Genomic DNA, 24,694 nt, shown 5'->3' with positions numbered 1-24,694 from the left:
AAACACAATGGTAAAAACATAAATCAGAACAGTAAGCTCTGAATTAGGACACTGGCCTGGTGTCTTGGGTGTCCTACACATGATTCATGGCATGGGACCTAATGATAGTCTTCTATACCAGGCCCGTGTGACATCACGGGTTAATCTTCCATTTATCTTACATCATTGGACTGGAGGCTCGCTGAGAAGTTTCCTATTTCTCTGCATTCCCCCTTCACTCTGCATGGTACCTTAAAACTGAGGAAAAGCTCAAGGAAACAGTCACCATATTAGTACGGAAATAATTATAGTGGTACAGGGATCAAGACAGGAGTTCTGGCTCCAATGCTTTTCCTAGCTAGCGCAGCAAACTTACCTTTAGTGGGCCTCAGTTTCCTCAGCTACAAAGATAAACACAAAGTTACAAATTCAGTTTTAAAAAGAGATTCCCAAACCTCCTGTAAACATTTCCATTCAATATGGACTCGAAAGGCATTTCATCCAACTATCTGCATCCAGTCCAAGAAAGGTTAAGGTTGCGGTTGTTATTTTAACTACTGGCTACAGTTCCAAAAGACTCCCCCATCCTTGTGGCAGTTGATACGTGGCCAGTATACCTCCAGATTGCCTTGCTCTTATCTCAAGGTTTTTCTAGTTTCCCCATACAAAATATTTTCCAAGGTGAAACATAAAAAAACGTGTGTTTTTTAATATCAGGAACATAGTGCTACCCTCATGCTCAAAAGATTTTAAGCTATTCTTCCGGGATTTATATCCCTCACCCCCCACCCACACTCATCCAGCCCCCTGCCCCACAAGGTAGAGTGTGAAGGCAAGAGGGAGACTATCCTGGCTCTGCGTCTAATCTCATGGGTGACTTTGCACAAGTTCTTGAACTACTCTGAACCTCTTTTCTTCCCCATAAAGTCAGGAGGCATAAATTTCTAGTTTGGATTCTGGTGCAGTGTGGTGTTGGAGATGAGGGCAAAGCTATCTAGCTCAGGAGAGACCTAGAGGCTGACCCAAGTCTCAACAGCACCAAAGCTACCCTGACCCCTGGGCAATCACTGTTCTTTCTTATTCTGTATCTATGGACTCGGGAGGGTCACACTACCTTCCTGCTTCTTTCTCCAACCAGGCCAATGCCGGGAGCCAGTCCATCCTTGCTGTTTCAAAGGACCTGGCATATATGGCATACTGTTCTTAAAATGTTTGCTCACCTTCTTGGCACTATGTGTTTTAACCAAGGTCTCCTCTCTGAGAAAGGTTGTTTCCCCAGGTAGGGATTTTTTTCCCTGAAGTCAGGGAGGGGATAAAACTCCTTAACTAAGTGCCAGGTGGGTAGTTAATCACTTTAACTACAAACAATCATGTTTAAGCTACATAATCTTTACTCCCTGGAATGGAGATAAGAAACGCCCTAACCTTTGTAATAGAGATTGATAGGATTGAATCAACTGGTATAAATACAGATGTAACAAGACAGCAAGAGACAGAACTTAGAATATGGAACCAGGAGAGACAGAACCTAGGCACAGAACCTACACAGAACGTTCCTTACAGACAGAAGAATTTCGCTGGAGAGAACATGGCAAAAGATCCTGGACTGAACCTGACTACAGAAATTGGCAAGAGAACCTGACTAGAACCTGGTGACTGAACCTGGCTGGAGAACCTGGACAGAACCTGGCTGGAGAACCTAGCGAGGGAACTTGGCTACAGAACCTGGCTGGAGAACCTGGAGAACCTGGCTGGAGAACCTAGCAAGAGAACATGGACACAGAACCTGGCTGGAGATCCTAAGCAGAACTTCGCTGGAGATCCAGACCAGAACTTGGCTGGAGATCCTGGCTAGAGATCGTGGCTAGGCTGCTGATCAACTGAACACTGTCTCCGTGTCCTTCCTTCTTCGCCGACTCCGTCTACGCCTTTGGGGACCCCTGGACCCGCTGGGGTTGGACCCCGGCAGGCCAACAAAAGACAAGAACATGCTCTCCACTCTACCTAAAAAATAAGTTGTTTATGAAAAGAATATTATCTAATAGTTAGCCATTTGCTCCTTTGAAGTTTTCTCCATTTCAAATTGGTACTATCACCAAATCACACAAGATAGAGTTTTTTTTTTACAGTATTAAAGCTTTGATTTTTGAGCATTGCTAGCGGGCCAACAACAGAGCTTTTCTCAATGAATACTTGGAGGTATGCAATGAGTCAGGAATATGGAAGGCTATTTCTGTTACTCTTAAAAGATGTAAGACTACTTCTTTTATTCTGCCGTTGGCTCCAATAGTCCAAAACACTTCTGATTAAGTATTTATTAATATCATATGAATGCTTTGTGTCAAAGAATCTACTTTTTACCTTATGGGCAAAAATTATTTTTTAAATATTACCCCGCAGTAATTTTTAATTCCTAAAAAAAGAGAAAAGATCACACGAAGAGAAAAGCCCAAGAAATGGATCTGATACAAGATTTGTACAAGTCAAGAACAACTAGGTAAAGATTTATTAGATCTCATTTTTTAATTAGTAGTACTATCTTACTCCATACTTCTTTATGCATTTTATCAATTATAAATGTGAAAAACAGATTAAGTCCCACATATTCCTTTTCCATCACTTTAACCGGGGCTTATTTTAGCCTCTTATCACCTAAACTAGAGGCCCGGTGCACAAAGATTTGTGCACTCGGGGGCGAGAGGGGATCCCTCAGCCCGGCCTGTGCCCTCTCGCAGTCTGGGACCCCTCGGGAGATAACGACCTGCTGGCTTAGGCCTGCTCCCGGGTGGCAGAGGGCAGACCCAATCCCTAGGTGCAGCCCCTGGTCGGGCTCAGAGCAGGGCCGATTGGGGAATTGGGGCGCCGCCCCCTATCATGCACAGAGCAGGGCAGATCAGGGGGTTGAAGAGCTCCCCTGTCATTCACTGAGTAGGGCCGATAGGGGAGTTGGGGCACTGCCCCCTGTCACACACAGAGCAGGGCGAATCAGGGGGTTGGGGCGCCGCACCCTGTCACACTCAGGGCAGGGCTGATGGGGAGGTTATGGCTCTACCCCGTCACACACAGAGCAGGGCCCATGGAGGGGGTGGGGGGGTTGGGGCGCCGCACCCTGTCACACACAGAGCCGCAGGGCGATCAGGGGGTTGGGGCGCCTTCCCCTCTCACAAACAGAGCAGGGCCGATAGGGAGGTTGTGGCCCCGCCCCCTGTCATACACAGAGCCGCAGGGCGATCAGGGGGTTTGGGCGCTGCCCCGTCACTCTGATCCTGGTGCCGGGAGGCCTCGCGGCTCCTCTGATCCCGGTGCTGGGAGGCATATTACCCTTTTACTATATAGGATAGAGGCCTGGTGCACAGGTGGGGGACGGCTGGTTTGCCCTGAAGGGTGTCCTGGATCAGGGTGGGGGTCCCCACTGGGGTGCCTGGCCAGTCTGGGTGAGGGGCTGAGGGCTGTTTTCAGGCTGGCGGGTGACCGAAGCTCCCAACCACTTCTTTTTTTCTTTTTTATTCTGGGCCAGCTTTAGCTCTGAGGCTTGGCTCCAGCTCTGAGGCCTCGGCTGCTGAAAGCAGGTATCTGGTTTGTCTGGGTTCTATAATCGAAACACTGTTTCAACTCCAGCTCTGAGATCCTGGCTGGCTGAAAGCAGGTTTCTGGGGTTTTGTTTAGCTTCTATATTTGTAACAATGTTTCAAACTGCAAGCTCAGAGGCTGGCAGCGGCAGGTGGGGAACACTGGCTTCCTCTTTCACTGAAGCAAGCAAGCCTCATGTTCGCTTCAAGCTGCCTGGCTGCCGGCCGCCATCTTGGCTGGCAGTTAATTTGCATATCGCCCTGATTAGCCAATGGGAAGGGTAGCAGAGGTATGGCTAATTACCATGTTTCTCTTTTATTAGATAGGATTAAGATGGTCAGGTGTTGCCCCAACCAGTTTGGCTCAGTGGATAGAGCATCAGCCTGCGGACTCAAGGGTTCCAGGTTCGATTCCAGCCAAGGGCATGTACCTTGGTTGCGGGCACATACCCAGTAGGGAGTTTGCAGAAGGCAGCTGATCGATGTTTCTCTCTCATCGATGTTTCTAACTCTCTATCCCTCTCCCTTCCTCTCTGTAAAAAATCAATAAAATATATATATTTTTTAAAAAAACGATGGTCAGGTGTATAAATTGAATGTCATAGATTGAACTATTGGTCCCAACTCTTCACTCCTCCCTGAAGACATGCCCTTAGCCATGACTTAATCCTTACAGTTAATTTCCCTGCCCTGGACTTTGGGTGGGGCCTTGTGACTTGCTTTGCCCAATAGGATGTTAACAAATGTGATCCAAGCAGGGGCTTGAAATGTGCTTGGCAGTTGGGACTGTCCTCCAGCACCTGGGCCACAGCCGTAGGAAAATGTGTCCCAGTCAGCCTGCCAAGGAGGATAAGAGGCACGTGGAGGAGACCCAAACCACTTAACTTCAGCGGGAAGCAAAACCACTAAAGCATCAACCAACCCACAGATTCATGAGAATAAATGATTCTTTTAAGTCACTGAGTCTGAAGATGACTTATTATACAACAACATATGGCAAAAATTAAATGATACCCTGAATTTCAAAAGCAAATTAACTTAAGAGACTTCCTCAAGTCTCAAAGATTTTGGGCTAAAAACACATACATACATACAATATCAAATACATACCCATCAAAATGTTATATAGACTACTCTTTCATTCTGAAGGAAGAAGTCTAAAATTAGAGATAATTTCAAATGTTTCCCTTTTTAAATTGGCTATAAGAAAATAGGATTTATAAAAAAATGTATACTTCTTCAAAGAGGGAGATGAAATATGTAATTATGCATCTTATTTTTCCCTTTCAATAAATCATTATGCCAATTAAAATCTGTCATCCCTCAAATAATCTATATAATGTATATACAAAGGTCTTATTCTCTGAAAACCAAATTTAGACATAAATTAGGATAAAATTAGTAGATATTTGTAAAGCATTGATTCTAAGCAACTTCTACTACAGTAAGAGGCCTCTAAAAAGTGAGCATCTCAGAAGCTGCCTAAAAAAGGAAGCATCTTAAACTAGTACACAGGCTATCATCTAACACAGCCGTGGGCAAACTATGGCCCACGGGCCAGATCCGGCCCATTTGAAATGAATAAAACTAAAAAAAAAAAAAAAAAGACCGTACCCTTTTATGTAATGATGTTTACTCTGAATTTATATTAGTTCACACAAACACTCCATCCATGCTTTTGTTCCGGCCCTCTGGTCCAGTTTAAGAACCCATTGTGGCCCTCGAGTCAAAAAGTTTGCCCACCCCTAGAGATCGTATTAAGCTATGGGCATTGCAAATAAAGAACTTGATGGTACAAAGAAATGTTATTATTAGCCCAAAGTCTGAGTAAGTATTAAAGCCAGAAATTAAAACTAGCATTGAAATTTTTTCTGCATCATAACTTACTATAATTAGTCCTAACTACTTCCAATAATTACTTCCTAATCTCCTTTCCTTTTTAAAAATTTCATGGCATGCCTCTCTTTCTACTCCTAAAAAGAATGACACTAATATATGCTTTACTAATATTTATTTATTTAAAACTTTTACAGTATGCACAGAGAATTTTTAGAAATTCCTAGAAATATGGACATGACAGAGCAAGCAAATCCAACTTTTGAACAGTACTGGCCAATGCCCTAGTAGATTACTTACTAAAAAGATATATAATTGATATTGCATATAACACTTGAGTCCTCAAGACAATTTAAAATATAAAATATATTTGCTTTATTCAATTACCCGTACCAGAATTTGGGGGACAGGGAAGTAATTTTATACCAAATATAAATACTTTTTAATGAGCTACAAAGCATGAAGACATTCATGGCTGTATGTCATATCTAATGCTATATAGATCCACTCCCTTTCATATTAACTTTTCTAAAGAAGATTTTTCTAGGACACCTACATATAACTAATAGCTAAAACACAAGATTTAAAAACATTAGAAATAAAAAGGTTGCTTTGTGTAAGAACCGGTTCTTCAGTGCTACAATGCATATTATCAAGAAGTTAATTTGGGTTTGAAGCATTAAACCACCAGCTGCAAAAAGGAGGAAAAAAAAACCCTTCATATTCACCATGAAAATACATTAACTTGTCAATTACTATAAATAATATCATGTTTACATGGATAAAGGAATCAGTCAATAGCCATGTATAATATGCCATGGGGGCATATTATCAATAATTTAAGAATCAGAACACATCAGAGCCTTCCCCACCCTGCCACAATCTCCCAATTTACAAATTCTTAAAATATAAGAAGGTTCTTAGGAGATGCCTAGCCATCGTCACAAGAAGCTGTTTGAGAAATATAGATGACCTAAGTAGAGATATATACTTATTCACTGTATATACCTGCATTGTCTAATATAATAGCTACTGGCCACACAGGGTTATTTAAATTTTAATGAAATTAAACTCATACGAGCTACATTTCAAGTGCTCAACAGCCACAGATGGACAGTGTCTACATACTGTGTGCTGAGTAAAGAACATTTCCACCATCACAAAACTTCTACTGGACAATGCTGGTACAGATGGTCAAGCAAGTCAATGAAGAGGAACCTTCAAGGTCACAGCCAATCAGTAGAAGAATTCTGAATCCTAGCGCGATTCTACTTTCAAGATTTCTAGAATTTGATGTGCACTAAATGTAGTTGGTTAGCCCCAAACTTGGGCTAGAGTAGAAGGCATATGCCAGGGCAGTTATTACTATGTATGTTACAGACCTCGGTTCTCATTAAAGTATTTATTGGAAGAACAAAAATTTCTAGAATTTGAGTTTTTGGACACCGTGTTTCTAAAACAGATCCTCTAAATAATGCCAAGGACTAAGAGACATTCTCAAACTTGATCTCTTGCTTGAAGATATTTTTCTCTCTATCTGGTAATTAAGAAAATGTTCTACTGCCTTTTGAGGGAAAGAAAACATGCTGGCATCAAAAAATGTATTTTGCTCGTGACCAAAGCATTTTCTCTAGGGACACATTTTGGAATTCACAGTGCAAGTTCTGGTAAAGTGTGATTCACTTAGAAAAACTCACTTTATAAACAACTTCTAAATTCAGGCCTAATACAGATACTTAAAGGGGATTTGATAAAATTCTTTATCCGTTCTGGATTAATGTTTTCAAGAGCCAAAAATAAAAGAATATTTCTTTCCCATAAATTATTTAAAGGTAAAACATTAAAGCATTTATATTAAAAATCAGGAACAAAACAAAAATGTTTCACCTATTACCACCTGTACTAAACACTAGGCTAAAAGTCCTAGCTTAACCAAAAACATTGAATCAGAAATAAAGGATATATACTACAGAAAAACAATACATAAAACTAGTGTTATTGCTATAATTAAAATAATATATTACTTGAGAACAAAAGTCACAAATCAATGGAACAGAAGATATTCTCTACAGAAATAGACCCTTAACTATAAAGTAACAGAAGATGAAGGACCAGCAGTCAATGGGAAAGAAATTGGATTATTCAATTAATTGTGTGCAGAAACTGACTACTTTGAAAGGGAAAAAACAAACAAACAAAAAACACCACCAAAAGCAACTGTTTAGAGCTGTATCTTACATTCTACCACAAAACAAAATCTAAAATACTCAAAAGATAAATGTGAATAGTCACAAAACTAGAGAAAACAAAGTTGAATATTTATACTATTCCAGAATTAAAAATATTTAAAACATAAAAGCAATGAGAAAAAAATTACAAGGAAAAAGATCTTAAATACATAAAAATCTGAAACTTCATATCAAAAATTATAAAATTACACATGCAAGAAAACTAGAAAAAATATTGCAAAAATATGAGAAAAGCTTAATATCTTTAGTAGGTAAATGTTTTTACAAATGAAAGGAAAAACACAGACATCCCCATGAATACACAATAGAAAATTAGGTAAGAACATGAATAGAAAATCGAAGAAAAAATAATAGTAGCTAATAAATTTTTGTAATGTTTAATTTCATCAGGAATAAAAAACATGCGTATGAAAGCAACATTTCATTATCTGCACTAATAAAAGAGAAACATGCAAATTGGTGTCACTGCTACATCCACCAGCCAATCAGAGCGACTATGGAAATTAACCCAACAAAGATGGTGGTTAATTTGCATACGCAGGCGCGGAGCGAAGACTGAAGGCTCTGGCCAGAGTGAAGACTGAAGACTGAAGAGGCCTGGCTTCTCCGCTGCGGCCAAGCCTCGCTCCAGCCGCAGCGGAGAAGCCAAGCCTCGCTGTGGTGGGACCAAAGGCCGGCGTCCGGGTGCCGGAGGAAAACCGATGCCAGCAGCCAGGGGAAAGAAGGCCTATTGCGCGAATCTTCATGCAATGGGCTTCTAGTTTTCCAATATAATTACCAAATTTTTGAAGTGCAATAGTACTTTAATATACCACTAGTGAGAATCTTGAGCCTATCGAATAAAGAGGTAATATGCAAATTGACCATCACTCCAACACACAAGATGGCCGCCCCCATGTGGTCAAAGATGGCCACCCACATATAGACACAAGATGGCTGTCAGGGGAGGGCAGTTGTAGGCGATAAGGCCTGCAGGGGAGGGCAGTTGGGAGTGACCAGGCCTGCAGGGGAGGACAGTTGGGGGGAATTGGGCCAGCAGGGGAGCAGTTAGGGGTGACTGGGCCAGCGGGGGAAGGCAGTTAGGGGTGACTGGGCCAGCAGGGGAGGGCAGTTAGTGGCAATCGGGCCAGCAGGGGAGCAGTTAGGCGTCAGGCTGGCAGGGGAGTGGTTCGGGGTGATCAGGCTGGCAGGCAGAAGCAGTCAGTGGCAATCAGGCAGGCAGGCAGGTGACTGATTGGGAGCCAGCAGTCCCAGATTGTGAGAGGAATGTCTGACTGCCAGTTTAGGCCCAATCCTGGTGGGCAGTCGGACATCCCTCAAGGGGTCCCAGATTGGAGAGGGTGCAGGCTGGGCTGAGGGACACGGGGAGACACACACACACACACACACACACACACACACACACATATGCATGAATTTTGTGCACCAGGCCTCTAGTTGGTAATAATCTCCCTGAAAAATAATTTAGCAACATACACCAACACCCTTATAAAAGTATTCATGTTCTTTGACCTAGTAATTCTAATTTGAGGGTTCTATGCTCAGTACATAGTATTGAAATGCAAGTCAAGTTTTATGCACAAAGATGTTAAATTCTGTCATACATAATGGTAAAAAACTAAAAATAACCTAAATGTTCAATAATAATGGATTAAGTAGATAATGTAACACTACATGATGAAATTATATTTACCACAAATTCTTAATATAAGTGAAAAAGGATTAACAAAAACAACAGTACAATAAAATGTACATATGATATTGCTAATATGTTCAAAATATTAAATATTCATAGAAAAATTGAAATATATAAACCAAAATATTAACAATGGCTACTGATAGTATAATTATGAGATTTAATTCTTTTTTATATTTTCTATATCTTCTAAATGTCTATGTTGAGTATTTTAAAATCAGAATTAAACATTTTTAAAAGCATGTATTTTGTTAAGGTGGCCTCATTTTTATAATTTCTAATGGTATAGTAGTGCTCATTTCTGAAACAAGACCCAGAAATATTTATACACAACAGAAGGCCACAGTGTGTCTAAATTGTTAAATGGCTACATTCAAAATACCATTTATGCATGGACTATCTCTGGCAGACAAGCAGAACTAAGTTTTTCACAGCTGTCACTCTACAAAAAAACTCTGCATCCATCATAGTTTGTACTTTATAAATTTAAAAAAATCTCCAGTTTTGTACTTCTACCACAGATGTTCTTGATATGGATATAATTACTTCTTTTATGCAGAACCTTAGTCTAATTTTCAATTAATGTAATTTATCATTAGAGTTCAAACAGACTTCTGAAAAGTGTAAATTTAAAATATCTCTTTCTGGATTAATTCCTAGAAGAGAATTCTCAACACCACCCGTCAGGCAATGTCAAACTTCTACTGACCTCACATGGGACCATCTTCCTGATACCTTCTTTCCAGATGAACATGTTACTGGGCTTTCTTTATATTTACACCTTGACTCTGATGACAAATAAGAGCAAAATTTCAGTCACCTCACAGAATTAGCAGCCTGGTATGTTAAACCTTGAGGTGGGTCAGGACTCTTTATGCTGCCCAAACCCAAATATACAGAACCGTATTTTCCAGAATAGTTATAGTAGTGGTACTCACAAGCAAGCCAATAAATCAAAAAAAGTTCATTTTCAAGAGTTTGTCAGGTGAGCTAAAGACAATTAAACAGGTTTTTCTGCTATCACCCTTCTCAAAATTTTAATATGCTAATATGCCCTATGAATCTCCAAGTGGCAGATACAGCATGCAGTATTTCCCAATTTATTTGACCTACTATTCTATCATGGCACATGCAGAACCATTTCCTAGAATAGTGCCCAAAGCAGCAACGTTTGAGAACTGCCAAGGTTGCTGTATATATAGACCATGCAGCCCACTGTGTTATTAAGAGATATGAGATAATAATGTCTTGAAGAAAAAAAGCAGGAGGAGTTAGAAATAACTGGACTGTATATTGCCTTTCCCATTAACACACATTTTCTAATTGACATCAACTGGAAATGGATTTCAAGAAATGAGCCCTACCCAGTTTGGCTCAGTGGATAGAGCATCGGCCTGCAGACTGAAGAGTCCCAGGTTCGATTCCGGTCAAGGGCATGTACCTTGGTTGTGGGCACATCCCCAATAGGGGGTGTGCAGAAGGCGGCTGATCGATGTTTCTCTCTTATCAATGTTTCTAACTCTCTATGCCTCTCCCTTCCTCTCTGTAAAAAATCAATAAAATATATTTTTAAAAAAAGAAAAGAAATGAAACCTCACTTTACAGCCATCTTTTTACCAATATATATACCATAAGGAAGAATTAATGTTATAATGATAAATTAATATAGTTATAAATAGAATGTTTCCTTTATTTCCTTAGTATATACATGACAAACTACAGTGAAAGAAGATCTGGAAAGGAAAATTTGAGAGGTCAAAACCCTAAACACAGCTCATAAACCTTCCTCATAATGACCCAAGGAGGCCTAAACAAGACCTGTGCAAGACAGGAGCCCCAAAATTCCTGGGACCTGCGGCAACTACAGCAAAGCTGCAGCCGTTCAGAAACCTCAGGGAGTGAGGCGGGCTAGGGAGCGCGGGTCTGGTTTTCCTCTCAGGGAAGACTGTTCATTGCCCCCCAGTACTCACTCTCCCTGCTTCCTTTTAGTAAAATAACAGTCACAATCACTGACATTTAAATAATGCTTCCTTTGTGCCAGGCACTGTCCTGAATGCTTTACATGTATTAACTTACTGTAATCATCACCATAACCCTATAAGGTACATCTTATCATCCCATTTTGAAGATAAAAAAATAGACACAGAGCGGTTAAGCAATTTTCCCAATGTCTTAGTTATTCAGTGGCAGAACTCTTAACCGGTCCATAAGAGGGAAGTCCCCTAAGTTTCCCTTGCAGCTAGGTGTGACTCTTTAGGACAATGGAACAGCACCACAAGTGATACATACAACTTCTGGCTCCTTTCCTTAAAAATAAAACCACTTTCCCTGACTGTGCTCTTCCCTGAGGCCTGGAACACATACAGGAGACAGAACAGCTTATATACTATGTGAGTGAGACCAACTTTCTGAGGGTAACAACATGAAAGAAACCTGGATTCCTGAATGACCCTGTGGACTATAGCAATTGTGGATTGCTCAATGTTGGACTATTCCATGAGAGAGGAAATATCTATTAAATTCAGCCTTATTATTTGGGTTATTTGGAGAAGATCTTTGTTAAGAGAAACTTAACCTCATTTTATTTAAGCCCGAAACTTGCTTTGTCTTCTTAAGTAAACTCTACTAATAATTTGTTTCTTAATAACTTCTTAGCTTTGGTCCAGATAATAACTAAAACTTATTAAATGCTTACTTAATACTGTTCTAAGCACTTTACATGTATTAACTTATTTGATCTTCTTAATTCTATGGGGGAGGCCCTGTGAATATCCTTATCTAATAGATGAGAAAATGAGGCATTGGTTAAGCAACCTGTCCACCATCACAGAGCTGAGATGAAAACCCAAACACTGACTTAATGTCCTCACTGAACAGGTACATTCCAATGGTTGAGGTATTACAAGTTCATGTAACATATTCAGCAAGTTCAGTCCCCTGAGAAATGAATAACACTTACATACAAAGTTGTTCTAAAACAGATCGGTGTAAATAACAAAGCACCAAGGATGGAATGCCTGGGGCCAGTTAAGTATGGGGTAAACAATAGTCAAAAGAGAATTCAGAAAGAAATGCATTGGATAGGAAATAAAAATTCAGAGGTAGGTGAGGAGGGAGCAAGGAGAAACAGAGGGGCTGTATATGCAAAGGCCATGTGACATGTGAGCTCTCAGAGTGGACAAAGATGTGTCAAAGAGGCTCCACAGGGTATTGTGCTGGGTGTGGGCAGACAACACCGCCAGAAAACTGGTCAGCAGCACCGAGGTTACCCTCAACCTCATTTTCACTTTTTCTTTCTAGGCTCCAGCTGTAAACACACAAAGATGAGCTTGAATCTCTCATTTCCTTAAGTTCTAAACATCCAAGAGGCAAAACCATTTTATCTTTTAGACTTCAGGCTTTTAATGAGTAAAGTTCTATCAGATTTGTCAGGATCTAGGGTTGAAGGAACCTTGGGCATCACCTGGTTCAGACTCTCCACTGCCACCAAGAGTCCACTCTGCTATTCCTGGGACAGAGGCCTCACAAGCCGTCCATACTGAAACATGGCCACAGAGAAGGCAAGTATCTACTCCCAAAATTCATTAATAAATACTCCACTGTGCAGTATTACATCAGATAAAGAGCAATCTGGAAAAAAAAATACTTAAAATGGGGAAAGAACAAAACGAAAGGGTAAGAGATAATGAATGGGATCAATTATAAGATTATATTGGATCAATCAATATACATGGCATTCATTAAAACCCATCTTCATTCTTAAACTCTGTTTAAATGAATTTCTTTACTTTGGTTATCCATGGGGAAATGGTTTCCTTCAAATTGGCATTTTGGCACTTAAGACCAAATCTTAATGTTAACCACCACACACACTTGACAGTTACATAGTGCTTTCTGCCAGGGACATAATCCCCATAATATTTCCTCCTTAAACTGTTTTGCTTTTGAGGAGATCAAAGCACTTTACGTTATTTACCCTTACACCTGCCTTCAGAAGAAGACAGCAAGCATAATTATAAAGGTCTAAGTTTTAAAGTTTCTTCTTAATAACAATATTATAATGACTATCCCATAGATTTCTCAAAAAGCCATCAATCCTGTCCACAATGCAGCTGTGACCAGCATAGAAAATTATGGGGAAGCGAGACCTGTTAAAGTCTCTCACCATCACCAAAAACGGAAGAGGGCAGGAAAAATGTGTTTTCTGTACACGCGACAACGGACAGTAAATGTCCTTTAAAAATAAAAGAAAAAGAAAATATGTGCATTATCCCCTGACAGACACAGGCTCTCAGGCCAAGTACAAAAATATAAGGTATGCAATATTATAAATAGAGATCTTAAAACTCATTCACAGATGCCTCAAAGGTATGAGAAGTGATACAATCTGGAAATGAACTGAGGCAATACAACTCCTGAAATTCAGGTAAAAATTAATTGAGCAGAACCACAAAAAGATTCTTCCCAACTGTGATGCAGTTTTACAAAAAAGTAAAAGGTGAGCTCCCATCTCCAAGGAAACTGGAACTATTGAAACCGAATGGAGAACCACTTGGTGATGAGATATAGTCTTCCATGTCTTCCTTCCTAGCATTGTGTTCATGGAGTCCCATGCTCCTTCAGGCAGGCATTCTTTTGTAAAGCACAATTCCACATGTGATCATGCTTGGCAAGTTGTAGAAATAAAAAAGGACAAAGAATGAGCTGCCGCATCCAGAATATCTAACCAGAATAAAGCAGAACTACACATAAAGAGAAAGTTAAACAGGAAAAGAGACACTGTATGCAAAGCCCTCACTTTTCAATAATCATGAGTATGTGGTTTAAGGCTTATCTAACAGGTTCCCACATTTTGGCATCGAAGTTCACAGTTCTCGTTTCATTGTTATTACAGCCCTAGTGTATAGGGATTGAATAAAATATAAGTCTACACTTTCTGAGTGTGAGGGCTTTTGATTACTGAAACAAGTCACATAAGGAAGTGGTATCTGATGAAGCTCTATCAATTAGTAGTGGATTGGGTCTAATTCTGAAAGAGGCAGAGTGCCCCAACATGCCTCCTCCGATGGCCTCTCATCTCCCACAAGCATGTGTCGCCCCCCCCCCCACTTTAGCCCAGACTCCTCAGCTCACTCACCTGCAAGTCCTTATTGAGTGCACACTTGGTGCCAGACACTGTACTAGATCTCAGTGATATCTAGTCACAAACATATGAGAAAAGGGGCACACAGTCCTGCAAGGAGGCAAAGGAGCAAGCACACTGTTACAGCACTGTGGGACAAAGTCCAATACATAGAGAGGTTTGTAAAAGTGTTGTGAGGCAACAGGAAGAGAGGGGTGGGGAGAGAAAGATGTCTGCGAAGGTGTCAGGTAGCCTGGGCACCACCCCTAAGACTTGGAAGGATGAATGTATATGTTCAGAGTGGACAAGGGTGGTGAAGGACAGGGTCTCCAAGACACCCAGAGCAGGATCTGCAAGAGTGCCCACTCCAGGGAGCCAGGGACACCTGAGCAGCCACAAGCAGTTCCATGTAGGCTGTGCGCAGGGAACCGAGGGAGACAGGCTTTACTCTCTAAAGCCCTGCACTATGACGGCCTTTACACCATGGAAAGTTTATATTTTATACAGTCAACACACATGCACATACTTTTTAACATAAATCCTAACAGGGTCACATAAATTGCCTTTCATTGTTAACATATCTCTCTAGTAGCATAGGGAAGGACGGACTAGAATGGAGGAAAGATGGAAAGAAATTAGGAGGTGACAGACATGGTGGGGATAGGAAAAAGAAGTCAAATTGGAAGTAAGGAAAAAGGTTTTTAAAAACTTAGTAACCCATACGATGTGGGAAGTGAGGCTGACTTCCTGTTTCTGGGTGGTATGACTTGTGGTACCAACACTCATAGAAGGAATCAGATTGAAGAGGGAAGAGAGATACTGATCTTGGTGCTAAACTTCATATTGTGACCAAAAGGCATGAAGTAATCTGTACTTCCCATCTACTGTTGTTAAACATTAAACCTCAACCTGTCTGTTCCCAGGCTATTTACACATAGAACATACATGTCGTATAAATCTGATTTCAAGCCAACCTGTCACACTAATAAATTGTGGTCAAAATGCTGCCCGGGTAATAATGACCTAACAATACTCTAGTTTGCCTTTTCAACACACGTACAAAAATATCCACTCATCCTCCTACACATTTCTCACTTTTCCCTCACTTTCTAAAAGCTGGGCGAGAGGGTTCCATCACAGGACAGACAGTTAGGGGGTGCTGTTTTGCCCAGTTGAAGAATACTACAGGGGTATTCTTCAAGATCCCAGTACCAAATAGTTCACATAAAACAAGATTTCATAAAGAGAAAAGAGAACTATATTAACATTAAACAGAAAGAAGCAATATCCTTAGCATGCCATCCTATGTACTTTGGTGCTGGTGTAGGAATTCAGAACATCAAATAGGAGACCAAGAAACAACCCATCCCACCACAGTGACTGTCACCTCTTCTCCTTCCCCTGGCCATGTGCATGTGCTGCTGTCCCTATACCTGTAAATGACCACATTCTTGCCAATAAGTCTATACACCCAGAAGATGGTAAGCATCTCTGGAATCCATCTGGCAGTTTCTTAAAAAGTTAAATATAAGACCCAGTAATTCTACAAAGTATCTACCAAAGAAAAACTAAAACATATGCCCATACAAAGACATGCATGCTAATGTCCATAACAATATTATTCACATAATCCAAAAACTATAAACAATCCAAGTGTCCATCAACTGGTGAATGGATACACAACTGCCCATAAGATGGAATATTATTTTGTCATTACAGGCCCGGTGCACGAAATCCGTGCACTGTGTGTGTGTGTGGGGGGGGGGGGGGGGTTCCTCAGCCCAACCTGCACCCTCTCCAATCTGGGACCCCTCGGGGGATGTCTGACTGCCAGTTTAGGGATCAGGCATAAACTAGCAGTCGAACAGCAGGATTGGGCCTAAACCGGCAGTCGGACATCTCTCTCACAATCCGGGACTGCTGGCTCCTAACCGCTCGCCTGCCTGCTTACCTGATCAGCCCCTAACCACTCCCCTGTCGGCCTGATTGACACCTAACTGCTCCCTTGCCAGCCCCATCGCCCCCAACTGCACTCCTCTGCAGGCCTGGTCCCCCCTAACTGCCCTCCCCTGCAGGCCATCTTGTGATGTGAGAGCGTGAGGGTCAATTTGCATATTACCTCTTTATTGTACAGGAGAAAAAGGAGTTAAGTACTGACACATGCTATAGCATGAAGCTTGAAAACAAATGTTAAATGAAATAAGCCAAACACAAAAGACTACATACTGTATGATCTTATTTATATGAAACTTCTAGAAAAGGCAAAATCATATGGACAGAAAGTGAATCAGCAGTTGCCTAGAGCTGGAGGGTGGGAGCAGGAATTTACAACAAACTGGCAAGAGGGTACACTCTAGGTCAGCCATGGGCAAACTACGGCCTGCGGGCCGGATCTGGCCCATTTGAAATGAATAAAACTAAAAAAAAAAAAGACCGTACCCTTTTATGTAATGATGTTTACTTTGAATTTATATTAGTTCACACAAACACTCCATCCATGCTTTTGTTCCCTACCTCCGGTCCAGTTTAAGAACCCATTGTGGCCCTCGAGTCAAAAAGTTTGCCCACCCCTGCTCTAGGTGATGAAAGTGTTATAAACTGCATTGTGGTGATTAATTTAAAAATGAATATACAAATTTACTAAACCATTCAACTGTATGCTGAAATAGGTAAAAGGTACAGCATATAAATTATACAATAACCCTGTAAAAAAGAAAAACAGACTACTCAATGACAGAAAAATGAAGGTTTTAATCTTATAGCGCTATAACACAAGCAAAATTTATCTCTCAGCTTGTAAACACTAGAATTCCATAGTAAGTAGTGTGTGAGAATGCTAACCATCAACTTCAAAAAGTTCTCCTTTGTAGTATATCCCATCAGTAACAAAATACCCATGCCACCAGCCCTTATAACCTTCTACAGGCTGTTAGTTCTCTAAAGTCTTTCTCACTCTTCAAGTTTCACCCTAAATGCTGACACCTTCTCTCACCATCCCAGTGTACCTGTACATACCTCCAGTCATCATATGATGACTCTCTCCTTACTGAACCAATGTGTGTATGCACACCTCTCTCTTTACTGAACTAATGTTTCTCCGATGGGGATTCATGGACATATTCGTGGGGGCACATAATGTATCAAGAAGTATGTTTTCTATCTTCCTTCTCAGTGTTCCAGTTTGTACTGCATTTAGAATCAGATGGGGCTAACTATTTCCACTTTAATTGTCTGGTACTAACAAGAAGCCAACGGAGGCAGATGATGCATATGGATCAACAGAAGGCTAAATGAAATCACACTGCATTGTAGAAGAACAAAGATTCTGTGGGAAGACTGAGTCACCCCATAGCAGTAGAGGCATGCCGAACTCAAACACCTTGGCCTTCATAAGTCAATGCAGTATTTCGTGCCATAAACAGTGCTTTATTTTAGCAAAACAGTTATCATCCATCACGTTAAACTGATATAGTTAATCTGGATTCCAGTGACTTTGTAGTTTTATATTTCAGTGCAAATTGGCTTATAGTTGTAAAATAGATATAAGCATACGGTGTTTATTCCCAGTTATGTGTTTGTATATCCCTAAGTAACATTATTATAAAAGTATGTAAATCAACACTGGGGATGCCAGATAATTTTTTCCCTTTGAAACAGAACCATGTATTACTCAAGTTAGAAAAACATTGCACTAGAACAGCGGTTGCCAACCTTTCGGACCTCATGGACCATCAGTGATCCGCAGACCACCGGTTGGCAACCACTGCACTAGAATATATATGTTTTACTAGTAGAATCCATATCTTTTTCTCTCTCATTTGCCAAGCCCAAATGCATGGCATAGGAAAACACTCATAAAATTTGGATGAATTAATGACAATTTGCATTATGCTGCTACTAGTCCAAAACAGCAAAAATGTGCATTGCTACTGTCTAGGAATGCCCTGGAGGAACCTAGTTTTAAGCTTTAAACTATGGGAAGTTATCCTTTTCTCAAAGATAGAAAAACAAACCAAGCAGAGCATATAGAAGGAGTGGGGAGTGGGGATAGGGGAGTGAGAGGAGAAAGGAGGGCTGGCAGGGATTCTGTGAAAGGAAAGGGTTTCTGTCTTTCACTAAGTATTTCAGTACTATCTCAAAGTAAAGAGAGCATTTGCAAAATATTTCCTTGGAGTCCAGGATTTAACCTAACACCCATCTTTTGGTCTCTTTCTACCCCTTCCAAACAGGGGTCTTCTACTTCACTCTTCTCTCCTAATACAAACACTGGCAGAGAAGAAAGTTGGTAAAAAGAAATAATAGAAGGACTGGGGCAGGGGATGGAGGGCAGGCTAGAAGGGGTCAATGGAGAAAACAGGGGAATATACCATATTTTTCCGTAAGTCGCTATTTTTTCTAAAATCATTAGACTGAAATCAAGAGGCATCTTATACACAGAAGTCAGCTGAGGAGGGAGCCTTACAGGTGCATAGCCCATACCTTGTCAAACAGACTTCCTCCAATCACAAGCCTTATTGTTACTGACATCAGCTGATGCCAAATTGGACGTGGAGGTGGAGAGTGCACAGATGCAACAGGGACCAGAGCTTTCCGAGCCCATAAAGATGTCAAAAAATAAACAGATAAATACCGGAAGCGATTGTCTTACTCTGCAAAACTCAAACTGAATGTACTCAGCTATGCAAAAGAACATGGAGATAGAGCTGCAGAGAGACAATTTGGACCTCCTCCCACTGAGTGTATGATCAGACAGTGGAGAAAACAGGAAGAACAACTCCTTAAAATGCCAAAAAAGAAGAAGGCCTTAAGAGGAAAACCAGCAAAATGTTTAAAATGTTGATTTCTTAATTTTGGGTTGGAAAAGGGGGGGGCATCTTATACATAGGGACATCTTATACATGGGAAAATATGGTATGTAATACTTTCAACAATAAAGAGTTAATTTAAAAAAAAAGAAATAAGATGGATGACCTTGTTCATTTTATTAATTCAACAGCTATTCACTGTACCAGACATTGTATCAAGTCTTTCCCCTAACAGGGGTCCAGTGAGGGGAAATTGGCAATTCTGACAAGTACTATTCTATATTCACTGTCACATCTATAAATTTTACATAGAAAACAGTGCTTATAATCCAAACCAGGATATCTTATTTGTTTCTCACAGAGGTACCTGTTAGCAAACCTATAACTACTTCATGCACACATGAAGTGTGATGGTCAGTTTCATGTGTCAATTTGGCTAGATTACAATCCCCAAGTAGCCAATCAAATACAAATCAGGTGTTTCTGTGAGGGGATTTTGCAGATGTGATTAAAGTCTTTAATCAGGTCATTTTAAGTAAAGGAGATTATCCCAGATTATCTGTGTAGGCCTCATTCATCCATTGAAAGGCTTCAAGAGCAAAGCCAAGGCTTCCCTGAAGAAGAGATTCCATCTGTGGATGGAATTTCACCCCATGCCCGGGAATCCCAGCCTGTCCTGCCTGATGGCATACTCTAGGATTTCTGACTTGCCTGGCCAGCATCCAGAATCACCTGAGACAATTCCTTGCAATTAATCTTCTAATGTATCTTTTACCAGTTCCATTTCCCTGTTTGAACCTTCAATAACACATCAGGATTGAACAAATAAACTAAATAGATAATGAGAACCAGGTTTCTCATTGCCTAAGAAAGAAGGTATAAATAAAGAAAGAGGGAAGGGCTAGAATGAAGCATGGGGTGTTGGCTTGGAATCAGAGGTATCCATCAAAATAATGGTTTTAATGCCCTATATAATAAAAGGGTAACATGCAAATAGACTGAAAGGCAGAACAACCGAATAACCAATCAAAGCATAATATGCTAATGATATGCTAAGGCTGCTCAACTGCTCACTATGATGTGCACTGACCACCAGGGGGCAGATGCTCCGACTAGTAGGTTAGCTTTCTGCTGGGATCTGGCCAATTGGGACTGAGTGAGATGGGCCAGACATGCCCTGAAGCCCTCCCATGGTCCCTCCCTGGCCTGATCATGCACCGGTGGGGTCCCTCGGCCTGGCCTGTGCCCTCTCACAATCTGGGGCCCCTCGGGGAATGCCAGAGAGCTGGTTTCAGCCCTATCCCGCAGGCCACTCCCGTTGGGAGGGTGCCAGACACAGGATTCCTGGCTGGCAAGCGCTGCTGTGGAAGTGTGAGACTCCCTGATCAGGACTGATTGGGCAGGAGCCCACAGCAGACACAGTGGAGCCAGGATGAGCAAAAGCAGCAGGTGGAGTTGAACTGCAGATTTTGTCGTGATCCCTGCAGACCACCCAGAAGGACCCCACCCGTGCACGAATTCATGCACCGGGCCTCCAGTCTATAAATACATCCTATCTAGTAAAAGAGAAACATGGTAATTAGCTGTACCTCTGCTACCCTTCCCATTGGCTAATCAGGGAGATATGCAAATTAACTGCCAGCCAAGATGGCGGCCGGCAGCCAGGCAGCTTGAAACAAACATGAGGCTTGCTGCTTCAGTGATGGAGGAACCCAACGTTCCCCACCTGCCGCTGCCAGCCTCTGAGCTTGCAGTTTGAAACATTGTTACAAATATAGAAGCTAAACAAAACCCCAGAAACCTGCTTTCAGCCAGCCAGGATCTCAGAGCTGGAGTTGAAACAGTGTTTCGATTATAGAACCCAAACAAGCCAGATACCTGCTTTCAGCAGCCAAGGCCTCAGAGCTGGAGCCAAGCCTCAGAGCTAAAGCTAGCCCAGAATAAAAAAAAAAAAAAAGAAGAAAAGGAGCGGTTGGGAGCTTCAGTCACCCGCCAGCCTGAATACAGCCCTCAGCCCCTCACCCAGACTGGCCACGCACCCCAGTGGGGATCCCCACCCTGAAGGGTGTGTGACCAGCTGCAAACAGCCATCAGCCCCTCACCCAGGCTGGCCAGGCACCCAAGCGGGACCCCCACCCTGATCCAGGACACCCTTCAGGGCAAACCAGCTGGCCCCCACCCATGCACCAGGCCTCTATCCTATATAGTAAAAGGGTAATATGCCTCCCAGGACGAGGATCAGCGGAGCAGGGAGGCCTCCCGGCACCAGGATCAGCGTGACAGGGGGCAGCGCCCAAACCCCCTGATCGCCCTGCGGCTCTGTGTTTGAAAGGGGTTGGGGCCACAACCTCCCTATCCGCCCTGCTCTGTTCATGATAGGGGAAGGCGTCCCAACCCCCTGATCAGCCCTGCTCTGTGCCTGATAGGGGGGAGCTCCCCAACCCCCTGATCGGCCCTGCTGTGTGTGACAGGGTGCGGCGCCCCAACCCCTCCCCCCCACGGGCCCTGCTCTGTGTGTGACGGGGTAGAGCCATAACCTCCCCATCAACCCTGCCCTGAGTGTGACAGTGCGGCGCCCCAACCCCTGATCTGCCCTGATTCTGTGTGTGACAGGGGGCAGTGCCCCAACTCCCCTATCGGCCCTACTCTGTGAGTGACAGGGGGGAGCTCCTCAACCCCCTGATTGGCCCTGCTCTGTGCGTGACGGGGTGGCGCCGCAACCTCCCCATCGACCCTGTCTTGAGTGTGACAGGGGGTGGTGCCTCAATCCCCCAATCGACCCTACCCTGAGCGTGACTGAGGGTAGCATCACAACCTTCGGATCCGCCCTGCTCTGTGCATGACAGGGGGCAGCGCCCCAACTCCCCAATCGGCCCTGCTCTGAGCCCGACCAGGGACTGCACCTAGGGATTGGGCCTGCCCTCTGCCACCCAGGAGCAGGCCTAAGCCAGCAGGTCGTTATCTCCCGAGGGGTCCCAGACTGCGAGAGGGCACAGGCCGGGCTGAGGGACCCCCCTCTCCCCCCGAGTGCACAAATTTTTGTGCACCGGGCCTCTAGTATATATATAAAAGGCTAATATGCTAAGTGTCTGTCCAGGAAATGACATCACATAGCAATGCCCAGCTTCCTCTCCCTAGCGACAACTAGCCTCCTTGCAGTTTCTTCAGCCCAGGAACACGACTTGCTTTATAGCCAGGTGGAAACATTTTTACACTTTAACCAAATGGCTGTGAAGCATTTTCTCATGCCTCATCTCATTTGATCCTCACAGAAGTCCTGGAGTAGGTAGATAGGAGACTCGGTGGAATCCTATTTTCTTTTCATTAGCCAGAAAATGGAAATTTAGAAAGCTCATAAACTTGACCCAACTGAAAAGAAGAAATGGTGGACCCAGAAAATGACTTCAGGTTTTCTCAAATATAATCAAACAGAATATAGTCAAACACTGCTGCAGTTAAATATTTTACCCTTTGTTCTCCCTGCATGATCTACAATAATAATCTGCTTTGTGTGGATACTTACTGCTGTGTTGCTGACAATTACCTGAAAGAGAAGTTGGCCTGCTTCACTGGGCTGGAAAAAGTTTAGCTAATCAGAAAGCAGGTCTAATTAAGCAAGTTTAGTCTGTATCCTATCTAATAATAGAGAAATATGATAATTAACCGTAACTCTGCTACCCTTCCCATTGGCTAATCAGCAAGATATGCAAATTAACTGCCAACAAAGATGGCAGCCGGCAGCCACGCAGCTGAAGCGAACATGAGGCTTGCTTGCTCCAGTGATGGAGGAAGCCAAGGTTCCCCACCTGCCGCAGCCCAGCTCTGAGCTCTGGATGCAACAATGTTGCAATTATAGAAGCTAAACAAACCCAGAAACCTGCTTTAGCTGCCAGCGGGCTCAGAGCTTAGAGCGCCAGTGATGGCAACAGAGTTTCAATTATAGAAGCTAAGCAAACCCAGATACCTGCTTTCAGCCAGCCACAGCCTCAGAGCTGGAGCCAGCTCTCAGCTCCAGTGACAGCTATAGAAGGTAAATAAATCCCAGAATTTAAAAAAAAAAGAAAAAAAAGAGGCTGGGAGCTTCAGTTGCCCACCAGCCTGAAAACGGCCCTCATCCCCTCACCCAGTCTGACCAGGCACCCCAGTGGGGACCCCAACCCTGAAGGGGGTATGACCAGCTGCAAACAGCCATCAGCCCGTAATCCAGGCTGGCCAGGCACCCAAGCAGGACCCCCACCCTGATCTGGATCACCCTTCTGGGCAAACCAGCTGGCCCCCACCTGTGCACCAGGCCTCTATCCTATATAGCAAAAGGGTAATTTGCAAACTGACCCTAACAGCAGAAGGACTGGGAATGACTGGTCACTATGACACACACTGACCACCAGGGGGCAGACATTCAATGCAGGAGCTGCCCTCTGTTGGTCCTGTTGGTCAGTGTGCTCTCACAGCAGGGAGCTCTGCTCAGCCACAAGCCAGGCTGATGGCTGACAGTACAACGGTGGTGGTGGGAGCCTCTCCTGCTTCCTCAGCAGTGCTAAGGATGTCCAACTGCAGTTTAGGCCTGCTCCCCGCTGGCAAGTGGACATCCCCCGAGGGCTGCCAGGCTGCCAGAGGGATGTCTGATTACCATCTTAGGCCCAATCCCCCAGGGAGTGGGCCTAAGCCAGCAGGTGGTCATCCCCTGAGGGGTCCCAGACTGCGAGAGGGCACAGGCTAGGCTGAGGGACCCCCTCTCCCCCCCGAGTGCACAAATTTTTGTGCACCGGGCCTCTAGTATAGATATAAAAGGCTAAGTTGATTCGCACATGCACGATACATATAAAGCTCTCACTGGCGCCAATTGCACACATGTGTTTCAATCTGTCATTGTGAATTTTGTTGACACTTCTATTATAGAGAAAGGGCAAATAGCGATATTAAAGTACTTTTTCTAATTAATTTCCTTTCAATGTGCACAAATCTGTGCACCGTGCCACTAGTATATTTATATAAATAGATATAGAAATAAATATAAATATGCATGCAAGCATAGGTTAGTATATATCTGGGGTTTTTCCTCGCTCTGTCCACTGAGAGGACCTAGGAGCAATGAACTCCAGCTCCCTTAACACCCAGATATGGGTTTCTAAATACCATCTAAATAATAAAGAGCCAGGGTCATAACGACCAAAGGCTCGACCAGACCGGAAGTCAGTGCTGGGTTGCCAGCAGTCATTGGTTAGGAGCCAGCAGTCCCAGATTGTGAGAGGGGTGTCCGACCACCCTGTGGGATCAGGCCTAAACCAGCGGTCAGACATCCCCCAAGGGCTCTCCTATTGGAGTGGGGGCATGCTGGGCTGAGGAAACTCTCCCCCCCTCTCCATGCATGAATTTCGTGCACCGGGCCACTGCGGGTGCCCCGACCCAGCACTGACTGCCTAGGGCAGTGGTCAGCA

General features: G+C 42.9%; 1 protein-coding gene across 3 annotated transcripts in view; it reads right to left on the bottom strand.

Moving 5' to 3' along the window:
• PELI2 (pellino E3 ubiquitin protein ligase family member 2) overlaps positions 1-24,694 on the bottom strand; it is a 184,660-nt gene that overhangs the window by 131,458 nt on the left and 28,508 nt on the right. Inside the window, exon 2 of one of the 3 annotated variants that reach the window (XM_036308275.1) lies at positions 10,039-10,117. The exons of the other annotated variants lie outside the window; for them this stretch is intronic. The gene's annotated coding sequence lies outside the window, so the exon portion shown is untranslated. The remainder of the gene's footprint in view (positions 1-10,038; positions 10,118-24,694) is intronic. 3 annotated transcript variants of the gene reach the window in all.

This window comes from Myotis myotis, unplaced genomic scaffold (genome assembly GCF_014108235.1).
Source record: "Myotis myotis isolate mMyoMyo1 unplaced genomic scaffold, mMyoMyo1.p scaffold_m19_p_1, whole genome shotgun sequence".
Lineage (NCBI taxonomy): Eukaryota > Metazoa > Chordata > Mammalia > Chiroptera > Vespertilionidae > Myotis > Myotis myotis.
Note: the sequence above shows the minus strand (reverse complement) of the source record. Positions and strands in the feature narration are given on the sequence as shown.